At 45.9% G+C, this 22,663-nt stretch overlaps 8 non-coding genes across 8 annotated transcripts; 4 read left to right on the forward strand and 4 right to left on the reverse strand.

Annotated features, from left to right (window-relative positions):
- Positions 1 to 969: 969 nt before the first annotated feature.
- TRNAA-UGC (transfer RNA alanine (anticodon UGC)) lies at positions 970 to 1,042 on the forward strand. Its single transcript has one exon. It is a non-coding gene; the product is annotated as a tRNA-Ala (tRNA).
- A 7,663-nt stretch (positions 1,043 to 8,705) lies between these two features.
- Positions 8,706 to 8,778, reverse strand: TRNAA-UGC (transfer RNA alanine (anticodon UGC)). Its single transcript has one exon. It is a non-coding gene; the product is annotated as a tRNA-Ala (tRNA).
- Positions 8,779 to 8,883: 105 nt separating this feature from the next.
- On the reverse strand, positions 8,884 to 8,956 carry TRNAA-UGC (transfer RNA alanine (anticodon UGC)). The gene has a single exon. It is a non-coding gene; the product is annotated as a tRNA-Ala (tRNA).
- A 1,543-nt stretch (positions 8,957 to 10,499) lies between these two features.
- TRNAA-AGC (transfer RNA alanine (anticodon AGC)) lies at positions 10,500 to 10,572 on the reverse strand. The gene has a single exon. It is a non-coding gene; the product is annotated as a tRNA-Ala (tRNA).
- Positions 10,573 to 10,779: 207 nt separating this feature from the next.
- TRNAA-UGC (transfer RNA alanine (anticodon UGC)) lies at positions 10,780 to 10,852 on the reverse strand. Its single transcript has one exon. It is a non-coding gene; the product is annotated as a tRNA-Ala (tRNA).
- Positions 10,853 to 13,544: 2,692 nt separating this feature from the next.
- TRNAA-AGC (transfer RNA alanine (anticodon AGC)) lies at positions 13,545 to 13,617 on the forward strand. The gene has a single exon. It is a non-coding gene; the product is annotated as a tRNA-Ala (tRNA).
- Positions 13,618 to 19,422: 5,805 nt separating this feature from the next.
- Positions 19,423 to 19,495, forward strand: TRNAA-UGC (transfer RNA alanine (anticodon UGC)). Its single transcript has one exon. It is a non-coding gene; the product is annotated as a tRNA-Ala (tRNA).
- Positions 19,496 to 19,605: 110 nt separating this feature from the next.
- On the forward strand, positions 19,606 to 19,678 carry TRNAA-UGC (transfer RNA alanine (anticodon UGC)). The gene has a single exon. It is a non-coding gene; the product is annotated as a tRNA-Ala (tRNA).
- Positions 19,679 to 22,663: the final 2,985 nt, after the last annotated feature.

The raw sequence follows: 22,663 nt of genomic DNA on the forward strand, positions 1-22,663 counted from the left end.
AATGTTGGAGGTGTGATTGTACAGATGCTACATATTTTCATATTTGGTGGACCTGTAAGAAAGTTAAGGCTTTTTGGATAAAAATTTGGTGGGTTATGCAGAATGTTTTGAAGAAAAAAATTCAATTTTCTCCACAACTGTTTTTATTGGGTATAGCTAAGGGTTTTACAGTGGATGAAACAAAGTTGATTTTGTATATGATTACAGCAGCGAGATTGTTGATAGGTAAATATTGGAAAAATGTAGCTTTGCCCACCGTTCAAGAATGGACTTTGAAGATGGCCAGTTTCGCTGAGATGGCGAAGATTTCAGCATATTTAAAAGACCGCTCACAAGAGACTTATGAATGTGAATGGAAAAAATGGATAGATTATGTGCAGAACAAATATCAAACTAGGAAGTATCAAATAGCTTTTTATTGATAGTATTATATTACATTAAGATAGAAATATTTGAACTATGTGAAGATGAAAAATGATATGAGGGTTGGAGGGGGTTTAAAGTTCAAGGTTTTTTTTTTTATATAAAGGGGATAATGATGGGGTACATTCTATGGAAGTCCGGGGGGGAGGGGAGGGTTAGGGGGGGTTAGGGAGGATGGGATGGGGAGCTTGGGGTGGATTAGGGGGGTGAAAACGGGGTGAAAATGTAATTGTAAAACTTTTACAATAAAAAAAAAAAAGAAAGGTTTTTGGTGGATCCACCCTGGGTGATTCTGCATAACAGCCTCTAGGTGGCTCTTTCTTGAGAAATGATGGAGCAGAACTAGTAGGATGTAGTGCGATCAGCTCAAAGGATAGAGTGCTTGCTTTACATGCAAGAGATAGCAGGAGCAGTGGCTGCATTGTGCTAGTCAACCTTTTGCTCCATTTTGCCAGGTTATTTGGACATTTTTTTTTAAAAAAAAAATCTCTTTAGTTTCTGCATTCTGAATTCTTGAAGTTTGGTGAGTCAAGGGAAGCTGGAGCTGGGGAATTAGCTCATATGGTAGAGCGCTTGCTTTGCATGCAAGAGGTGGTGGGATCGATGCCCACATTCTCCAGTCAGGTGATTATTTTATTTTGGCCATTTTTATCTCCTCCATTGCCATCCATGGACAGATAATGGAGCCTGCCAATTCCATTCGCAACACGAGGATCCGTAGGAATGAATCACGTAACTTAAACGTGATGACTCCCTGGTCTAAAGCAGAAGTCAGCAGACTGATTCCTTCTTAATCAACAGCCAATGTGGACAAGTGGCCAAAGATTATGAGGTTGCTGTTCCCACTTTTATTTTGAGAGTCTGATTTTATTCTGCACAGCTCAAAACAGTGGAATTACTGGCAAGGGAAGGGGATACTAGTAAGTTTTCACCTATAAGCACAGATACAGCTCCTGCTCAGTATATTGAAGCTACAGCAGGAGTGGGTTCTATTTTTTTTTTACTACCGGTTCTGTGGGCGTGGCTTATTTTGTAGGTGTGGCTCGATGGTCATGTGACAATTATTTAGGATTTAGCAGAGGTACTGGTCTACCAGGCTTTTAACTGCTTGCAGAGCTGTACCGATCTACCCATTTATTTTTTGCAGGCACTGATCTACTCATGTATTTTTGCAGGCACTAATCTATCCATTTATTTTTGCAGGCACCGGTCTACTCATTTGTTTTCTTTTAACACTGATCATCTGTAGGGCAGCCCTTTGAAGCCCTGGGGCAAGAGTTTAAACAGTTTTTTCCCCTCTAGCCATCAGCTGGGACTCAGGAGGCAGCACTAGATTGGGGATGGGGCCAAATAGAAGGTAAGAATAACGCAGGGGTGGGGTGGGGGGGGGGTGGGGGGGCAGAACTGGTTCGGTGATGTCATATCGTCACCGCTACCGGCTCGGTGGAACCGGGCGGAACCGGGAGGAACTCACCACTGAGCTACAAGGTATAAAAGGAACAAAATCATGGTATCTTCCATGGTAAAGTAAGCATTTCTTTATTATTAGATTTAAATCCCATCTTTGTTTTGTACAACTTAAAGTGGTGTATGCAATGTTCCCATCTTCCATTTTCCTCACAACAAAAAGAACCCAATGGGGTGATGTAAACCTGAGAGATGGACAAATCATCTGGTCATCCAGCCAGGCTTCATGTCCAAAGAAGAATGTAATTCATGGTCTCCTAGTTCCTAGTCCACCACTTTTACCCAACTGTATCTATCTTCCCTGATCTCCTTCACCTATGTTGAAAGGGCAGCCCCTCCCATAGAGAAAAGCATAGCCAACAAACCTTGGTGTTTGTTCTAAAGCAGGCTCATTGGAGGACTTGGTAACCTTTCAAGGTAGTTTGCATTGTCCTAATAGAAGGGACAGATTAACAGAGTTGGAAGGGACCTTGTAGGTCATCTAGTCCAATACCCCGCCCAAGCAGGAGACTCTACACCATTTCTGACAAATGACAGTCCAGTCTCTTCTTGAAAGACTCCAGTAATGAAGCTCCCACAACTTCCAAAGGCAAAGCTGTTCCAGTGGTTGATTGTTCTCACTGTCAGAAAATTTCTCCTTATTTCTAGGTTGAATCTCTCCTTCATCAGTTTCCATCCATTATTCCTTGTCTGGCCTCCAGATGCCTTGGAAAATAGCTTAAGCCCTTCCCCTCTATGGCAGCCCTTCAAATATTGGAACACTGCTATGATGTCTCCCCTGGTCCTTCTCTTCGCTAGACTAGCCATGCCCAGTTCCTGCAACCTTTCTTCATATGTTTTAGTCTCCAGTCCCCTAATTATCCTGGTTGCTCTTCGCTGCACTTTTTCTAGAATCTCAACATCTTCTTTATAGTGTGGATGCAGTATTCTAGGTGTGGTCTTACTAAAGTTTTGTATAAGAATTACTCAGCCAAAATGATTGCAGGGACAGTAATCGCAGAGTCACATTCATGAGATGGGCAGCTGTATAAATTTGATAAACAAATAACTACAGTTAACTAATTTTTTCAGAATTTTTCTGCTTAGCACATGTTGATGACTTGGTGCAATGATAAAAACGTGAAAATGAAACCCTCTCTGCGCTGTTCATATTCTTCTTGTAACTTGCATGTTCAGAACACATCTACAAAATAAGTTTCGATTACCTTCAATTACATTTCAGTTCAGTATTTCAGTTACTGTGATTAGAGAAACATACAGTATCTGAATACGGAGCAAAAGGAACCTTAGGAATCATTCTAGAGAAGATGGATTGTTCTAGTAGCCAATCAAATCACACTTGTCCCATGTCTCTTTAAGCAGTTATGGGAAAAAACATTTTCTAATGTTTTTAGGACACGAGCTTCTGATCTAAATTTTTCAGGATAGTTCTAAACTTTATACATTATCTGGAGCTAGGGGATATTACCATCAGCCCATTATCATGGACAAATTCTTCCCAATTAATATGAAGGTTTTGGTGGCAATTCCCTGCCATAGAGAGGAAAAACTTATTTGAAGAGTTAACTCCAAGAGCTATATGGACCTGACCAGTTTCAAAGGGAACTGTGGGTTGTCCCTTAGATTCACCCAAAATACTTCTAGAGACATTTTCTGAATGTTATTGATTAAGTGTGTTAAGGATATATTGCCTGGACAACTTGTTAGGCTCAAACCATATCCTAACAAAGTGCCATCAGTTCAGTATTGATTCTTAGTAACCACGTAGGTAGACGTTCTCCATGATCATCTGCCCCTTACTTGGTCCTTCAGCTTCAATGGTTCCTTCATCACCACTGTAACAAGAGTCCATCCATTTGATGCTAGCCATTCTCTTCTTCTTCTCTTCCTTTCCACCATTTCCAGCTGTAGAGCCTTCACAAGATAGCCAGGTCTTCACATAATGTGTCTAAAGTCAGATTGGGCCTGGTCATTGTGCTGATATTTGCATGATTATATTATGATGGTGTCCTTGCTTTATGATTGTTGTGATGTATTTCTTTTGATGACTGCATTATTATTGGTGTATGTTGCTGTTAATGAGCGTTAGAGATGATCAACACATCTTTCTCTCTAAAATATATATCTCTAAGAAAGGAGGAGCAAGAAATTGCCTGTTCCACCAGGAAGGAAATTGTCCAGTGATTTAGATGGACAAGGAATGAAGGTTGAAGAACTAAAAGGAAAAAGCACAGAGTTCAATCGGGTGAGGTGGAGTTAACAATGTCCAAGAAGAGAGACTGAGAAGTTAAGAAGAGAGTGAGAGGAACTGCTACATAAGATACATCTATGGCTGAGGAAATTTTGGGAAGGAGGGGCTGAGAGAAATTGATTTGTTCAAATATATTCTGTGCCTTTGATGTGTAGCACATTCTTGAGACTTCTGAGTCGGTTCTGTTCAAAATACAACCACACACAAAAAAGCTTTTTATAGAACAAATGAACATTCATCTTAAAGTGATTTTGCTTTTGAATCTTGTTCAGAAAGCAAACAGTGTTTGGACAAGGTTGGTCTCCAGAGGGCACTATTCCATAAATAAAATATTACAGAAAAAAAAGATCCATCCTCTCTTTGCTACATTAGGTGAACTTCTCAGCAGCAAGCACCAGTGGTGGGATTCAGCTAGTTCGCACCTGTTCGGGAGAACCGGTTGTTAATTTTAAAGCAGTTTGGAGAACCAGTTGTTGGAAGAAATCTTATTCTGTTTTTTTTTCCCCACTTTACAGGGCTAATCCTGTAAGGAAGGCAGGAAGGAAACATTCTGGTGTTGTTTCTAGCCTAATCTTTATTGCCCTGCTTACAGAAACTGCCTCTCTGGTTAACCCTTATTACATTGTAACAGCGAGTGACGTTGAGTTGACCACCAAGCCATGCCTACTCAACTGGTTATTAGGACAGAGAACCGGTTGTTAAGTTATTTGAATCCTGCCACTGCTAAGCACCATCATGTGGAAAGAACCTCGGAGGAGATGCAGCAATTGGAGGAAGGACTCCCTATGGATGGAGCAAAATAAAAGAGAATGTCTGGAGAATGCAAGCATCGATCCTGCTACCTCTTGCATGCTAAGCAAGCGCTCTACCGTTTGAGCTAATTCCCCAGCTGACTGATAGCATTCTTGTGCAGTTTCCCAAGAAAGAACAGAGCCAAGATGACATACAGAAACTAGCAGGAAAAGATTGGTGTTCCATACTGAGAGTGCAATCCAACCTACCTACATCAAAGGAAGCCCCTTGAATCAATAGATCTGGATCTTCAGAGGCAGTGGTGGGCTGCTGCCGGTTTGGACCGGTTCCGGTAATTCCGACAATCAGCTGACTCCGCTCACCTGTCCCCATATCTTGTCCTATATTTCCTTGTTTCTGGCTCAGATGATTCGCACAGCACAGCTGATTTCCGAGCCTCCGCTGTTCTACTTACTGGGGCTGTCTTAGAAGGTAAGCTTCAAATTGCTGTATTTTGAATGCTGCGCGCAAGTGTGTTAGGCACGTGCGCGCACAAAGCCCTCGTGCGTGTGCAAAACTCCTGCTCACAGAACTAGTTCTAAACTGGTTGCAGCCCACCACTGTTCAGAGGGATGCCTGAATTTGCACTAAGAGGCACCCCTCCCCCTCTGTTGGATCTGGCAAAGTGGGATGTGAGCAATGGTGGGTTTCATTTTTTTTTACTACCCGTTCTGTGGGCGTGGCTTGGTGGGTGTGGCTTGGTGGCGTGGCAGGGGAAGGATAATGTAAAATCTCCATTCCCTCCCCAATCCAGGAGAAGGTTACTGCAAAATCCCCATTTCCTCCCAATCAGGTGGGACTTGGGAGGCAGAGAATAGATGGGGGCCAGGCCAGTCAGAATTTTTACTACTGGTTCTCCCGAACTGGTCAAAACCTGCTGAAACCCACCTCTGGATGTGGGGATTCAGTCACTAGGGCATAATCATTAAACTATGGTTAAGGAAGGGTTAGGGACACATTTCCAAGGCAACATACAAAGCAAAAGTGTTTCTGTATAAACCTACCAGATATGGTCAAAATCCTGCTCAAATGCTGTTTCCAGCTACAAAAAGGAAAAGCATTCTACCATTTGAGTTAATTCCCCAGCTGTCTGATAGAATGTTAGCATAATTTGCCCCCCCCCAAAAGAAGCCAAGATAACAGTGAGAAACTGAAGAAGATTGGTGCTCCATGGTGAGAGTGCAATCCAATTTACCTACATCAAGGAGAGCCCTTGAATCAGTATATCTGGAGCCTCAGAGGGATGCCTGGATTAGCACTAAGAGAATCCCTCCACTTCAGGTGAGTAAAGCCTCCATCCAGAATGTCCCCTACTATTTAAGGGGTCAGCATTTGCTCCAAGTCACAGCATAACTCCAATCTTTTCCTCAGTTTCCAAGTGGAACTCAGCTGAAGAAAGCCAGGTCTTCAAGAGGGCAAGACAATCTGAGAAGTATTATTTTACAAAGAATTGGATATTTCAATTGCTATTTAACATTTTGTTTTTCAGATATGGAACTCAGTGTTCATTGGCTGTTGACAAAACTAACATTTTTGACCTGAGGATCTCTGGCTCTCAATGTAACTTGCATAGCACAGTACAACACAGCACGCATTACTTTCGTAGCATGTTGTCACAGAGAGATGATAACGGCTACCATGTTTGTTTGGTTTTTGTCTGGAAGTGTGAGAAGGGAGAAAGAGTCAGAGAGGGAGAGAGAAGAGAGGGAGAGAGAAATTATAGTAAGGGTGGAAGAATGATAAGGCTAACATTTAAAGCAGCGATGAAATCCACTTACCTTCGCTATCGGTTCGGGAACAGGAGCACGCTATGTGTGCATGCACCACTCCTGTGCATGCATAGATGGTAAAAAATCAGGGCGTAATGATGTCCTGGTGGGTGGGCAGAGCCTCCCGCTGCCGGTGCTACAGGTTCAGCGAACCTGATAGAACTGGGGGGATTTCACTGCTGATTTAAAGGCTCATATTGACTAATGAGAGATTGTGTTCTCCTCCTCCTCCACCTCCTCCTCCTCCTCCTCCTCCTCCTCCTCCTCCTCTTCCTCCTCCTTCTCCTCCTCCTTCTACTTCTCCTCCTCCGCCTCTTCTTCCTCCTCCTCTTCCTCCTCTTCCTCCTTCTCTTCCTTCTTCTTCTCCTCCTCCATCTCTGTCTCTCCTCCTCCTCCTCCTCCTCCTACTTCTCCTCCTCCTCCTCTTCTTCCTCCTCCTCTTCCTCCTCTTCCTCCTTCTCTTCCTTCTTCTTCTTCTCCTCCGTCTCCGTCTCTCCTCCTCCTCCTCCTCTTCTTCTTCCTCCTCTTCCTTCTCCTCCTCCTCCTCTTCCTCCTCCTCTTCCTTCTCCTCCTCCTCCTCCTCTTCCTCCTCCTTCTATTTCTCCTCCTCCTCCTCTTCTTCCTCATCTTCCTCCTCTTCCTTCTTCTTCTTCTCCTCCATCTCCATCTCTCCTCCTCCTCCTCCTTCTCCTCCTTCTACTTCTCCTCTTCTTCTTCCTCCTCTTCCTTCTCCTCCTCCTCCTCCTCTTCCTCCTCCTTCTATTTCTCCTCCTCCTCCTCTTCTTCCTCCTCCTCTTCCTCCTCTTCCTCCTTCTCTTCCTCCTCTTCCTCCTCTTCCTCCTTCTCTTCCTTCTTTTTCTTCTCCTCCATCTCCGTCTCTCCTCCTCCTCCTCCTTCTACTTCTCCTCCTCCTCCTCTTCTTCCTCCTCCTCTTCCTCCTCTTCCTCCTTCTCTTCCTTCTTCTCCTCCATCTCCGTCTCTCCTCCTCCTCCTCCTCCTTCTCCTCCTTCTACTTCTCCTCCTCCTCTTCCTCCTCTTCCTCCTTCTCTTCCTTCTTCTCCTCCGTCTCCGTCTCTCCTCCTCCTCCTCTTCTTCCTCATCTTCCTCCTCCTCCTCTTCTTCTTCCTCCTTCTCTTCCTTCTTCTTCTTCTCCTCCATCTCCGTCTCTCCTCCTCCTCTTCCTCCTTCTCTTCCTCCTCTTCCTCCTCTTCCTCCTTCTCTTCCTTCTTCTTCTCCTCCTCCATCTCCGTCTCTCCTCCTTCTCCTTCTCCTCCTTCTACTTCTCCTCCTCTTCTTCTTCCTCCTCCTCTTCCTCCTCTTCCTCCTCTTCCTCCTTCTCTTCCTTCTTCTTCTTCTCCTACATCTCTCCTCCTCCTCCTCCTCTTCTTCTTCCTCATCTTCCTCCTCCTCCTCTCCCTCTCCCTCTCCCTCTCCCTACCCACCCTGCCCCTATCCCTACCCCTACCTCTATCATTTCTTCTCTTACAGGGCCAGTCGCAAACAGTTTTCTGAATGTTTTCTGAGAACAAGTGTAGATCTGTGACTATATACAAAGAACCTAATTGACTCTGCACAGAGAAAGAGAGAGCAGAAGGTTGTTGTGGAGATAGGTTGGAAAATTATTGTAGAGATGCCAGCTAGGCTGGAAGGAAGGGTCAAGTTAGGGCCTAGCTTGGAGTTATTACTCAGCTGCAACTGGCATAAGATTGACGTGCCCCAAGATCCATCTCTGAAGCCTTATGTGGTTGTTCCCAGGGCATTTTAAGAAGTCTGGTGAGATTAGTATAACAGAAATGGTAGACAATGAAATTACTGATTTCATGAGTGGCTATTCATGAGTGGCTCTGGTTGCCTGCTCTCACAGGGTAAGCAATTCCTCAATTACTTCTTGGAGGCACTTTCCATAGTATAGAAAAGAAAAAGCAGATACAAGGTAATGCATACAAATGTATGCAGTGAGGCTGAATGAGGGTATGGATCTCAAAAATGAGCAGAGAGTCGACTGGAGAATGTGGGCATCGATCCCACCACCTCTTGCATGCAAAGCAAGCGCTCTACCATCTGAGCTAACTCCCCAACTGCCTGGCAACTTTGATTCACCGTGTTACAAGAAGTCAGGGCAGGAAACAGCAACTGAGAAGATGAAAATAATTCAATTATATAGCAAGATAAATGTTTGATTGGAGAATGTGGGCATCGATCCCACCACCTCTTGCATGCAAAGCAAGCGCTCTACCATATGAGCTAATTCCCCAGCCCTGAGCAGTCTTGATCTACAAAACTGCAAGAATTCAGGAGAAGAAGCAGAAACCAAGAAGATGAAATTAGATGCCAGCTGGTCAGATCCACTGGAAGGGATCAAGACGCATCTGAGCTCAGTTATGTGACAGATGTTTTGGTCTATCCTGAGGAAGTGGACAAGATCCTCACAGCTGTGAGCTTGGCCGTATGAGTTCTGGAGCATGCCAACATGTGGGATGCCTACCTACAATGCTTATGCTCTATCAGGCACCTTCCCTTTGAGATCTGGCAGGCCTTACCCTCTTCACTTTCCAAAGAGTCATGAAGAGCTGGCTTTCCCCCTTTGCTAGGACAGTAAGACTGGAGCATGGGAGACATATAAAGGTTGCTGGAATTAGGTATGTTTAGTTTAATGAAAAGAAGGACTAGATGTGACATGATAGCAATCTTCCAATACCTAAGGGATTGCCACAAAGAAGATAAGGTCAACTTATTCCCCAAAGCACTTGAGGGCAGGACAAGAAGCAACGGATGGAAACAAATCAAGGAGAGGACCAACCTAGAACTAAGGAGAAATTTCCTGACAGTGAGAACAATTGATCAGTGGAACAACTTGCCTCCAGAAGTTGTAAATGCTCCAGCACTGGAAGTTTTTAAGAAGAGATTGGACAACAATTTGTCTGAAATGGTGTAGGGTTTCCTGCCTGAGCAGGGGGTTGGACTGGAAGACCTCCAAGATCCCTTCCAACTCTGTTATTTTGTAAATTCTGTAAAAACTGTATAGACGAATAGATGTTGTTGGTGGGTTGGGTTCTTGGTTTTTCTTTATGGTTTGTTGCATTGCTTTCAATGTTTTTATCACTGTTACAGCTACCCAGAGTTGTGTGGCAGAAGATGACTTTTACATAACCTTTAAATAAAGAAATAAAGTGCTCTAATAGCATGGCAAAAAAGGATAAAGGTTGGTTGGAGAATGTGGGCATCAGGCCTACTACCTCTTGTGTGTGAAGCAAGCACTCTTCCATTTGAGTTAACTTCATAGCATCCTGTTCTACCATTGCTGCGCCATCACTTCTCAAGAAACACCACACAGAAGATCATATGCAGAATCACAGAGATGGATCTTGGGGAAGGACAATAAAATCAACCAAATGCCTGTCTTAGAAAAAGTGGGCATTGATCCCCACCACCTCATGCAAGCAAAACAAAGCTTCTGTATTGCCACCAATTCCAAGTCCAGGAAAATATGCAATGGATGTCAAAACTGAAGAGAGACTGACTGGAGAATGCAGGCATCGATACTGCTACCTCTCGCATGCTAAGCGAGCACTCTACCATTTGAGCTAATTCCCCAACTGCCTGTCAACCTTGTTCTACCATGTTAGAAGAATTCGGGACAAGATGTTGAAACTAAGTAGATCGAAAGGGTCTAATACTTTGGAAAAGTAAGTAAAAAAACTTGGATTGGAGAATGTGGGCATCAATCCCACCATCTCTTGCATGCAAAACTTGCCTGCATGAGGATCTGTATGGATGTCAAAACTGAAGAGACTGACTGGAGAATGCAGGCATCGATCCTGCTACCTCTCGCATGCTAAGCGAGCGCTCTACCACTTGAGCTAATTCCCCTGTTAACCTTGTTCCACCATGTTACAAGAATTCAGGACAAGATGCAGAAAATGAAGAGGTGAAAATGATCTAATACTTTTTCAGCAAAGGAAAGTGAACTGCCTGTCAACCTTGTTCTACCACGTTAGAAGAATTTGGGACAAGATGTTGAAACTGAGTAGATCGAAAGGGTCTACTACTTTAGAAAAATAGGTAAAAAAATTGGACTGGAGAATGTGGGCATCGATCCCACCACCTCTTGCATGCAAAGCAAGCGCTCTACCATATGAGCTAATTCCCCAGCTATGAGCAGCCTTGACCCACAAAACTACAAGAATTCAGGAGAAGAAGCAAAAAAACCAAGGAGATGAAATTAAATGCCAAGTAGTAGTAAGTCTGCTAGAAATGATCAAGACACACCTGAGCTCCATTTACCTGGGAAGAGTTTGAGCAGGTGGATTCAGAGGAAATGGACAAGTTCCTCCCAGCTGTGCGTTCTGGAGCTGTGCCAGACTGCAGAGATGCCAGCATGGGAGCCTGTGAAGGTGAAGTTTCTCTCACCAAACTGGCAGCAGGTATGGAGGGTTTGGGGGGAATGAGTTAACTCATCTCCTTTTAGGTTTCTGAGGCTGTACAATCTTTTATGGCCCTTAGGGAAAGGGATGAGCTGAGCCTAGCTTTGGGAAAAGGTGTGTAAACATTTCTACACGGCTGCAGCTGCTTTTCCCAAGCTCAGACAGCAGCCTCAGCTTCCCTCCTGTCTGCCTCACATTCACCGTCATTCATGCCCTGTCATTTCACAGTTGGACTACTGCAATGCGCTCCGCATGGGGCTGCCCCTGAAGACCATACAGAAGTTACAAATGGTCCCTCATGAAGCAGCTTGTACAGTCTTTGGTGTCCGTCGGCTTGCTCATGCTGCATTATAGTTATGCAAGCTACATTGGTTTCCAGTTTCTCTCCAGTGTTATTCAAGGCACTCCTTATTACCTTTAAAGTCCTATCTAGCACACATTCTGGTTGTTTGCAGGACCACCTCTCTCTGAGGTATCTGCCCGTTCTCTAATTTGCATGGAGTAGGCACTTCCCAGATCAATTTCATAAGTGTTGCTCTCTAGTGGGACTTATGAAGTTCCTAACCCTAACCCTAATCCTAATCCTAACTCTAACTGTAACCAGTGGTGGGATTCAAATAATTTAACAACCGGTTCTCTGCCCTAATAACTGGTTGGGTGGGTGTGGCCATGGTGGGCATGGCCAGGGGGTGTGACAGGCAGCCCTCGGCCTCTTTCACCCCCTGTGACTGCCCTGCCTGTGCCCCATTTTGGGCCTAGGAGGCCTCCCTGAAGCCTCCTGGGAAGCGAAAACGGGCCTAGGAGGCCCCTGGTTTGCACCAGTTCTATAGAACCAGTAGTAAAATCAGTGGGAGGCTCCACCCACCGACCCCGATGTCATCAAAATGCTTCTGTGCATGCGGAGATGAGTGTGCGCACGCGGCCCCATTGCAAACCGCTAGTAAAGGTAAGTAGAACCCACCCTTGGTGTGGGGACTCCTGCAAGGGGCGGGGTGGGAAGGGGTGGAGGTCACTCAGCAATTTAACTACCGGTTCGCCCGAACTGGCCCAAACCAGCTGAATCCCACCACTGACTGTAACTCTAACCCTGCACACCTTTCTGATGAGATCCGGCAGGCCCCACTCTCTTGGCCTTCCAGACAGCCATCTGGAGTTGGCTTTCCTCCAAGATACTAGGATAGAAAGATTGGAGCTTGGGGGATTGTATAGATCAAGGGTGTCAAATTCGCGGCCCACTGGCTAGATACGTCACGTGCTGGCCACACCCACCTCCATTTTAGCAATGGGGAAAAAAGTTGTGATACATCACGTGACGATGTGTCATTACAAGTTTGACACCCCTTGTATAGATAAATGGCTGATGTTGGTGGATTGTAGTCCCATTTTTTCCTTCATTTTTTTTTTTGTTGTACTGCTTTTAGTGTTTCTGTTTTTAATCACTGTTGTTAGACAACCAGAGTCATGTACCAGAGGATGGATGATCATATAAATCTTTTAAATTAAGAAATATATAAAAATGGCAAAAAAGGGGTAAAGGTAGATTTGGGCATCAAACATTATCTCTTATGTGTTAAACAAGCATTATTAATCAGTGGAACAACTTGCCTCCAGAAATTGTGAATGCTCCAAACACTGGACATTTTTAAGAAGAGATTAGACAACCATTTGTCTGAAGTGGTATAGGATTTCCTGCCTGAGCAGGGGGTTGGACTAGAGGACCCCCAAGGTCCCTTCCAACTCTGTTATTCTATTTCTTCCATTTGAGCGAATTGCACAGCCCTTAGCATTTAGCATTGCTACTCCACCATTTCTCAAGAAACACCCCCACAGAAAATTGTATGCAGAATCACAGGGGTGGAGTAGGGTGGATCTTGGGGAAGGATGATTAAATCAACCAAAATCCTGTCTAGAAAAAGTGGGCATTGATCCCACCGTCTCTTGCAAGCAAACAAAGACTTTTGCATTGACACTAATTCCTAGTCCAGGAAAATATGCGGAACTTGCCTGCACGAGGAAGCAAAAAGTAAACAGATTGGAGAATGCAGGCATTGATCCTGCTACCTCTCGCATGCTAAGCAAGTGCTCTACCATTTGAGCTAATTCCCCACTTGGCTTTAACTTGGCAGAACCTTTACCCCCCACTTGTGTGTGTGTGTGTATGTGTGTGTGAACTGGAAGGATTTATTCAGACACTGGAAGATGAAGGGTTCTTGATGGTATATATGTAGATGCTATTTATGTGTCTGTGTCTGTGGATGGCTGATTTGTCAGAGTGCCAGGCTTCCAGGAATTCTCTAGCCTTTTTGGATTTGGCTTTTTCTCCGATAGAATTATAACATTATAATTTCATGTCCTCAGCTCTTTGAACCTTAAATCCTAAATCCTTGCAGTTTGGTGGGGGAAGGTTCCTTTATGTCTGGGGAATTAGCTCAAATGGTAGAGCGCTTGCTTAGCATGCAAGAGGTAGCAGGATCGATGCCTGCATTCTCCAGTCAATCTCTATTCACTTTTGGCTTCCAGACAGAAAATCCTTTTCCAGGCAAATTGTGCATACTTATTATCCTAAATTTCTACACTGTGGCAAAGCAGTTCAGGCAGGCAGTTGGGCGTTAGTGGCAATACCAGATTTCTTGCTTTGCTTCAGTAGACGGTGGAATTGATGCCCATCTTCTCCAGATACAATTTTGCTTGGTTTTACCATCCGTACAGAAGATTCACCCCAGCCCACTCTCTGTGATTCTGCACAACAGCTTCTAGGTGGCTTTTTTCTTGAAAAATGATGGAGCGACACTGCTGGGATGTGGGGCAATCAGCTGAAATGATAGTGCACTGCAAGAGGTCACGGGATTGTTAAATCGTGGGCGATTGAAGGAAGACTCGAAACAATGTAACTGTAACTCTTTTATTTAACTCCAGAAACAGCAATGGCAATTCAAACCCCGGGCAACCCTTTATATAGGAAGGGGCTGTCCCCGGCTGCAACCACTGACGTGCCTTCTAATTTCCCGCTCTCAGGACTAATTCCTGATTGGCTCATTTGAACTGTACTTGATATCTAACACTCCTCCCCCCTAGTTCAGTGTCCGCCCGTCCGGGGTCTCTATGCTACGTAGTCGCGTAAGTAGGCGGGTCGCTTGGAGGTTCGACTGGACCTGCGCAGTTCAGTCGTTCTGGTGCCTTCGGGTTGAGAGGTTGAGGTCCGCTGCTCCCTCTGTGTGGGCTCCAGAACTCTCTCGAACTCGGTCTCCGGCGTGGATTCGCCTCCTTCTCCCACTTTACTTGGCTGTCCCCGCCGGCTCCTTTCGGCGCCTGTTGCCTCCTCCGTGGACTCAGGTACGTGCTCGCTGTTATCTTCTTCCGGGCTGGTGTTAGGCGTGTCCAGAACTGCCGTTTGTGTATTGGCCCGCTCTGGTACCGCTTGCGTGTCTTTTCCTTCCCCCTGGTTGTTGTGCTGGGTTTCCCTCTCGACTCTCGTTAATCTTCCCCTTAGCTGGTCGATGTGCCTTTTCCAGTGCTGGCCGTCTGTTGTCTGGACCCGGTAGGACAGGGGCCCCATCACCTGGGTTATTGTTGCTGGTACCCAGAGTGGGTTTCCGCTCAGGTTTTTTGCGTAGACTCTGTCCCCTGGCTGGAACTCTCGGATTCTGCTCGTGGAGTCGGTTGGCTTCTCTGTGCTGTACTGCGGGTGCAGTCTGTCCAGAGGGGATCTCAGCTTACGGCCCATTAATAATTCTGCTGGGCTTCGGTGGGTCGTGGCGCTTGGTGTAATGTGCTGGATGGCTAATAGTTTATCTAATTTGGCCTGAATGTCCCCTGGGCCTAATCTCATAAGCGTCTCCTTTGTAGATCTCACCATCCGTTCCGCCAAACCGTTCGTCGAAGGTTTTTTGGGGGCCGATAAGGCGTGCCTTATTCCTTGGTCAGCGAGGAACATCTCGAAGGTGTTTGATGTGAACGGCGGCCCGTTGTCGGAGACTATGAGGTCGGGAATCCCATGTGTGGCGAATAGGCGTCTCAATACTTTAATCACTGCGTCTGCTGTGGTCGTCGACATGAGCACTACTTCGAGCCACTTTGAATATGCGTCCACGATGACTAGGAACGTATTCCCTTTGCATGGCCCTGCGAAGTCGATGTGCAATCTGGCCCATGGTGTTCCCGGGTTTTCCCAGTCGTGGACGGGGGCTGAGTTTGGTGCCGCCCTCGACTCTTGGCAGTTTGCGCAGGAGGACACCCACGTCTCGATTTCCTTGTCCATCCCGGGCCACCACACGTAGCTTCTGGCCAGGGCTTTCATCCTCACGATCCCCGGGTGCCCGTCGTGGAGTAATCTGAGTGTCTGTTGTCTTAGTGTGTTTGGAACAATGACTCTATCCCCCCACAACACGCACCCCCTTAGTCCTGACAGTTCATTTTGCCTCCGTTTGTATGGCAGGAACTCTGTGCTTATGTCTTTTTCCTCCGGCCATCCCTTCCAGATCCAATTTAAAATTCGCGCCAGTATTTTGTCCTTTGCGGTGGCCCTCGCGATGTCGGCTGCAGAAATTCGGGCTTCCTCCATCGTCTCGATTAGCAGCGTGGTCATCGCTGGTGCTGGATCCTCCCCCGTTTCTGGAAGTGGGCACCTGCTGAGGGCGTCTGCATGGTCGATTGATTTTCCCGGGTGGTGGAGCAGTGTGTAGTTGTAGGCCGCCAGAAACTCCACCCATCTTAGCATTCTGGGCGACAAAACGGGGGGTGTTGGTTTGTCCCCTGCTATGATGCCTAACAATGGCTTGTGGTCGGTTATTAGTTCAAAACTCCGACCGTAGAGATACTCATGTAACCTTTTTATTCCGGCTACTGCGGCTAACGCCTCTTTGTCCAATTGGCTATAGTTCCGTTCGGGTTTTGACAAAGTCCGGGAGAAAAATGCAATGGGGGCCTCTGTTCCGTTAGGCATCTTGTGGCTCAATACAGCTCCGATGCCGAAGGGGGATGCATCGCAAGTTAGTCTTATGGGTAATATCCCGCTGTATTGCACTAAAACTCTGTCTGACGTTAAAAGGTTCTTTATGTCTTCGAACGCTTTCCTCTCTCGCTCCCCCCATTTCCATTCTGCCTTCCTGTCCAGTAGCCGGTGGAGTGGTTCAGCAGTGGTAGCTTTCTGCGGTAGGAAGATATTATAAAAGTTAAGCAACCCCAAAAATGCCTGCAGTTCGGTTTTATTTTTTGGGGGGGGTGCTTCCTTGATCGCTCTCAGCTTCCCGGGGGTGGGTCTAATTCCCGACTCATCTATCAAGTATTCCAGGAACTCGACCTGAGTCTCTGCTAGTTGGCACTTGTCCCTTTTAACTTTGAGTCCCACTTTCTGGAACCTTGTCAGCACCTCCCTCAGTCGCTGCTTCAATTGAGTCGTGTCCCTTGCTGATATTAATACATCGTCGAAATATGGGACGACTCCCTCGATTCCCTGTAGGAGTCGTTCCATCAGGCTTTGGAAAAGCCCGGGCGCTACACTCACCCCAAATTGCAGTCTCTTACATTTGAATGCGCCCCTGTGTGTAACAATGGTTTGTGCTTCCGTGGTGGCTTCATCTACGGGCAGCTGCTGGTATGCTTGTGCTAAATCCAATTTTGCGAAGATTCTTCCCCTCCCCAAGGAATGCAAGAGGTGTTGGACTACTGGTACAGGGTATGCGCTTTGTTGGAGCGCCTTATTTAATGTACTTTTATAGTCTCCGCACAAGCGTACTGACCCGTCCGGTTTAATCGGTGTCACGATGGGGGTTTCCCATCTCGCGTGGTCTATTGGCTCTAACACTCCCTGCGCGACCAGTTTATCTAATTGTTCGTCTATTTTTGGCCGTAGCGCAAAAGGGACTCTCCGGGGTTTGATTCGGATTGGGGCTACCTGGGGGTCTAAATTGAATGAGATTGGGGACCCTTTGTACTTGCCTAGTTCGTTGTTAAAGACCTCTGCGAACTCCCTCATCAGGTCCTCCTCCCAGGTGTCGTTTCCGATGTGATCGACGCCGGTGATGGCTAGCCCCAATGGCTCGAACCACTCCATACCCAGCAGGCTGGGCCGGTCTCTGTCCACAATCGTGAGGGGTAGCGTGGCTTTGAATGTCTTGTAGGCTACGTTGAACTTGCCAATGCCTACCACAGGAATTCGGTTCCCTTGGTAGTCGATGAGGGTGAGGCGCTGTCGTTTGAGGTCGCGGGCTGTGATGTGTGGCAGGAGCTTCTTGATTGTTCTCCAGGATACCATCGATAGGCTGGATCCCGAGTCCACCTCCATTCTGCAGGGTCTCCCCTCGATCAAGACTGTTGCCGCCATCTTATTTGCCCTTCCCGCGCTGGCATGGCCGATCACGATGGTTTGATGGGTCTCGCCTCGATCCGCCCGATGGTCATCGTTTCTTTGTCCTCGCCCAAACGGTTGTCTCTTCCCACTTGTCTGGAATTTTCTGTTGTTTGTTGGCGATCGGGGGGGTCTGGTCTTCCTTGAGGCTGGCTGGGATGCCCTGCAGACCCTCGCTATGTGCCCTTTCTTTTCGCATCTTTGGCAGATAGCGTCCCGAAATCTGCATTCGGCTCTCGGGTGGTTCCCTTCGCATCCCGAGCACCAGGCCTCTCTCTTCCCCTGTTGTCTCTCCTTGCGATCGGCTCGGAGGTGATGGACTTCATCCTCCTCGTCCTCTTCCTCCGAACCCGATTTCACTCTTTCATAGTGCACGGCCGCCTCCTCCTTTACGGGCGGCCCGCTTTTCATTTTCTTCATAGCCGCCGCCGATTTCTGGGAAGCTTCGGTTGCAGATGCTTCTTCCAAGGCCTCCTTGAATGTAATTTGAGGCCGGGCCAGCAACCTACTCTGTAACGTGAGGTCCCTCAGTCCCAGTACTAGACGGTCCCTCATGGCCTCTTCTAGATTCAGGAAATCGCATGCAGCAGCTATTTCCCGCAAGGTCGCCACGAACGCACTGATTGTCTCTCCCTCTCTTTGGTCCCTCCGATAAAACTCATGCCTTCTTACCAGGGATGATGCTTGCGGTGCGTAGTGTGCCTTGAGTATTTCTTGCAACGTTGTCCAGGTCATGGTCTTCAGATCGGCTGGGGCGGCAAGCGCTTTTGCCATTTTAAAAACTGCCGGGCCGCAATGGGTGAGGAAAAGGGCCCTCTTCCTCTGCTCTGATAAGCTCAGCAGATCGTTCGCCTCCATGAACATATAGAATCGCTCCATGTAAGCTTCCCAATCTTCCCCGGTTGGGTTGAATGGAGCGGGCGGTGTGATTGCAGACATCACGATAGCCGATGATCTGACCGGTGTTTCGGTGGATCGGATGGGTGGCTGATGATTGCTTGGAGATTGATGTGCAGTCCTGTTCCTTCAGATCCCACCTTCGTCGCCAATGTTAAATCATGGGCGATTGAAGGAAGACTCGAAACAATGTAACTGTAACTCTTTTATTTAACTCCAGAAACAGCAATGGCAATTCAAACCCCGGGCAACCCTTTATATAGGAAGGGGCTGTCCCCGGCTGCAACCACTGACGTGCCTTCTAATTTCCCGCTCTCAGGACTAATTCCTGATTGGCTCATTTGAACTGTACTTGATATCTAACAGGGATAAGGGCCTGCATTCTCCGAGAGAAACATATACCGTATTTTTCAGAGTATAAGACACACCTTCCCCCCCCCAAAAGAGGCTGAAAATTTGGGTGTGTCTTATACTTTGAATGTAGCTTTTTTGAAGCTTTTTTTCAGCCCTAAGGAGGCACTAGCGAGTGAAGTCATCTCTGCATTTTGCCTGCTCCCTCTGACTCTCAGCTGTGCTTTAGAAGCTTTTTTCAGCCCTAAGGAGGCACTAGCGAGTGAAGTGATCTCTGCATTTTGCCTGCTCCCTCTGACTCTCAGCTGTGCTTTAGAAGCTTTTTTCAGCCCTAAGGAGGCACTAGCGAGTGAAGTGATCTCTGCGCTTTGCCTGCTTTTCTCATTGCTGCTCCCTCTCAGCTGTGCTTTAGAAGCTGTTTTTTATCCTCAAGCAGGGGATAAAAAGTGCTCAAAACTGGCAAACTAATGTGCTGAAGCTGCCCAGAATGAGGACGCTGGCCAGATGAATACCTGGTAGGCAGGGTTTTTTTTCCTATTTTCCTCCCCAAAAACTAAGCTGCATTTTATACTCCGGTGCATCTTATACTCCCCAAAATACGGTACCTCATTTTGCCAGTTTATTGGACCACTTTTATATATTTAGTTTCTGCATCTTGTCCTGAGGTCTTGCAGTTCGGTGCCTTAAAATCTACCTGCAGCTGGGGAGTTAGCTCAGATGGTAGAGTGCTTGCTTTGCATGCAAGAGGTGGTGGGATCGATGCCCACATTCTCCAGTAAATGTTTACTTTGTTTTACTACATTGTTAGATCCTTTTTCAGCTCCTCAGTTGGTGTCTCTTGCCCTGAATTCTTGTAACATGGTGACTCAAGGCTTCTAGGTAGTTGGGGAGTTAGCTCAGATGGTAGGGTGCTTGCTTTGCATGCAAGAGGTGGTGGGATCGATGCCCACATTCTCCAGCCAACTCTCTGCTTATTTCCCACCCCTCCCCCATCCATACATCAATTCAACCTCATTGAATCCATCTGTACACATTGCGTTATATTTGGCTTTGCTTTTGTATGCTGTGGGAGTTACCTCCAAGAAGCAATTGGGAAATCGTTCACCCTGTGAAAGCAAGCAACAAGAGCCACTCATGAATAGCCACTGGTGAGAAGCTCTTTTGCTTTGTATGTTACCTTGGAAATGTGTCACCTAACCCTTTCTTAACCATGCTTTAATGATTATCCCCTAGTGATTGGATCCCCACATCCCAGTTTGCCAGATCCACCAGAGGAGAGGGGGCTTCCTCTTCATGATAATTCAGGCATCCCTCTGAAGGTCTAGATCAGTGGTGGGTTTCAAAATTTTTACTACTGGTTCTGTGGGCGTGGCTTGGTGGGTGTGCCATGGATTGATGGGTGTGGCTTAGTGGGCATGGCAGGGGAAGGATACTGTAAAATCTCCATTTCCTCCCCACTCCAGGGGAAAGTTACTGCAAAATCCCCATTTCCTCCCGATCAGCTGGGACTTGGGAGGCAGAGAATAGATGGGGGCGGGGCCAATCAGAGGTGGTATTTACCAGTTCTCAGAACTACTGAAAATTTCCGCTACCTGTTCTCCAGAACTGGTCAGAACCTGCTGAAACCCACCTCTGGTCTAGATGTATTGATTCTAGGGGCTGATGTAGGTAGGTTGGATTGCACTCTCAGCATGGGACACCACTCTTCTCCTGTCAGTTTCAGTATGTTATCTTGGCTCCTTTCTTTCTTGGGAAATTGCACAAGAATGCTATCAGTCAGCTGTGGAATTAGCTCAAATGGTAGAGCGCTTGCTTAGCATGCAAGAGGTCGCAGGATCGATGCTTACATTCTCCAGACATTCTCTTTTATTTTGCTCCATCCATAGGGAGTACTTCCTCCAATTGCTGCATCTCCTCCCAGGTTCTTTCCACATGCTGGTGCTTAGCTGCTGGGAAGCTCAGCCTAATGCAGCAAAGTTTAGCCTGAAGAGAGGATGGATCTTTTTTTTCTGTAATATTTTATTTATGGAATAGCTCCCTCTGGAGACCAACATTGTCCAAACACTGTTTGCTTTCTTTCTTTCTTTTTTTTCCCATCAAGTTTTTATTTTTTAAAAAATCATACATATCATTATGTGAATGGTGTGCTGGCTGAGTATCATACATTTCAATACCGATAAACATATTCATAACTATTACATTCCATTTTCCTTATTCCATATTGTTCACCCCTATTTTTTACACAAATTTTTTTATTTTCATATAAACATTAACAAGTGTGCAATAACATCTAAACCGGTATTCTTTAATGTCCACCGTATTATCTTTCATTATAATTTCAATAGTATAACCCACAAGTAGAAAAAGTACGGAATTGCCTGTTTTCTTTTCTCCTGTACACAATATTTCACCCAATTTTACCACAACAATCCATCTCCTTTCCTCTTCTTTCTCCTTCCTCTCTTCCTCTCTACTTCCCTCCTTCCTTCTCCTCTTCTTCCCTCTACTTTCCTCTCTCCTTCTCCTCTCCCCTCTCTATTTCCCCTCTCTCTTCTTTTCCGCTTCCCACTGTTTGCTTTCTGAACAAGATTCAAAACCAAAATCACTTTAAGATGAATGTTCATTTGTTCTATAGAAAGCTTTTTTTTGTGGTTGTATTTTGAACAGAACAGACTCAGCAATCTCAAGAGTGTCCCACACTCAAAAGCACAGAATATATTTGAACAAACTAATTTCTCTCTCCACTTTCCCCAAATTTCCTCAGCTATAGATGTATCTTATGTAGCAGTTCCTCTCACTCTCTTCTTAACTTCTCAGTCTCTCTTCTTGGACATTGTTAACTCCACATCACCCAATTGAACTCTGTGCTTTTTCCTCTAAGTTCTTCAACCTTCATTCCTTGTCCATCTAAATCACTGGACAATTTCCTTCCTGGTGGAACAGGCAATTTCTTGCTCCTCCTTTCTTTGAGATATATTTTTAGAGAGAAAGATGTGTTGATCACCTCTAACACTCATCAACAGCAACATACAAATACACCAATAATAATGCAGTCATCAAAAGTAATACATCACAACAATCATAAAGCAAGCACACCATCATAATATAATCATGCAAATATCAGCACAATGTCCAGGCTCAATCTGACTTTGGACACATTATGTGAAGACCTGGCCATCTGGTGAAGGTGCTAAAGCTGGAAATGATGGAAAGGAGGAGGAGAAGAGCAGCAAATGGATGGACTCTTGTTACAGTGATGATGGAGGAAATCTTGGGAGAGCTGAAGGACCAAGTAAGCGGCAGATGATCATAGAGAATGTCTACCTACGTGGTTACTAAGAATCAATACTGAACTGCCGGCGCTTAATCAACAACATTCAGAAAGCCTCTCTGGAAATATTTTGGGTGAGCAGCTTATGTCTGGAATGAGTTACTCCAAATTAACCATGCCCCAATATAAGTAGGCTTCAGTCGAAGCATGTCCATCAAGCTCCTGGAATTAACTCTTCAAATAGGTTTTTCCTCTCTGTGGCAGGGAATTGCCCAAACCAATGAACCAAGTGAACCAAAAACTCCATCTTAATAGGCAATGATGTGTCCAGGGTAAAGGGCTGGTGGTAATATTCCCCCAGCTCCATATCATGTATAACCATTCGAGTTACAATGAAAAATTTAGCTCAAAAACTAAAACATTAGGACCTAGGAGTACTCATCTCAAACGATCTAAACCCCAGAGCCCATTGCCAAAAAGGCATTAAGAGTTGTTAACCTAATTTTGTGAAGCTTCTTCTCTGGTAACATTGTATTGCTAACTAGGGCGTACAAAACCTTTGCCAGACCAATTCTCAAATACAGCTCATCTGCCTGGAATCCACACTGTATATTGGACATTAATATGATTGAGCGGATCCAGAGGTACTTCATAAGAAGAGCACTTTACTTC

The sequence above is a fragment of the Pantherophis guttatus genome, chromosome 2 (genome assembly GCF_059756535.1).
Source record: "Pantherophis guttatus breed Tessera chromosome 2, ASM5975653v1, whole genome shotgun sequence".
NCBI classification, from domain to species: Eukaryota; Metazoa; Chordata; class Lepidosauria; order Squamata; family Colubridae; genus Pantherophis; species Pantherophis guttatus.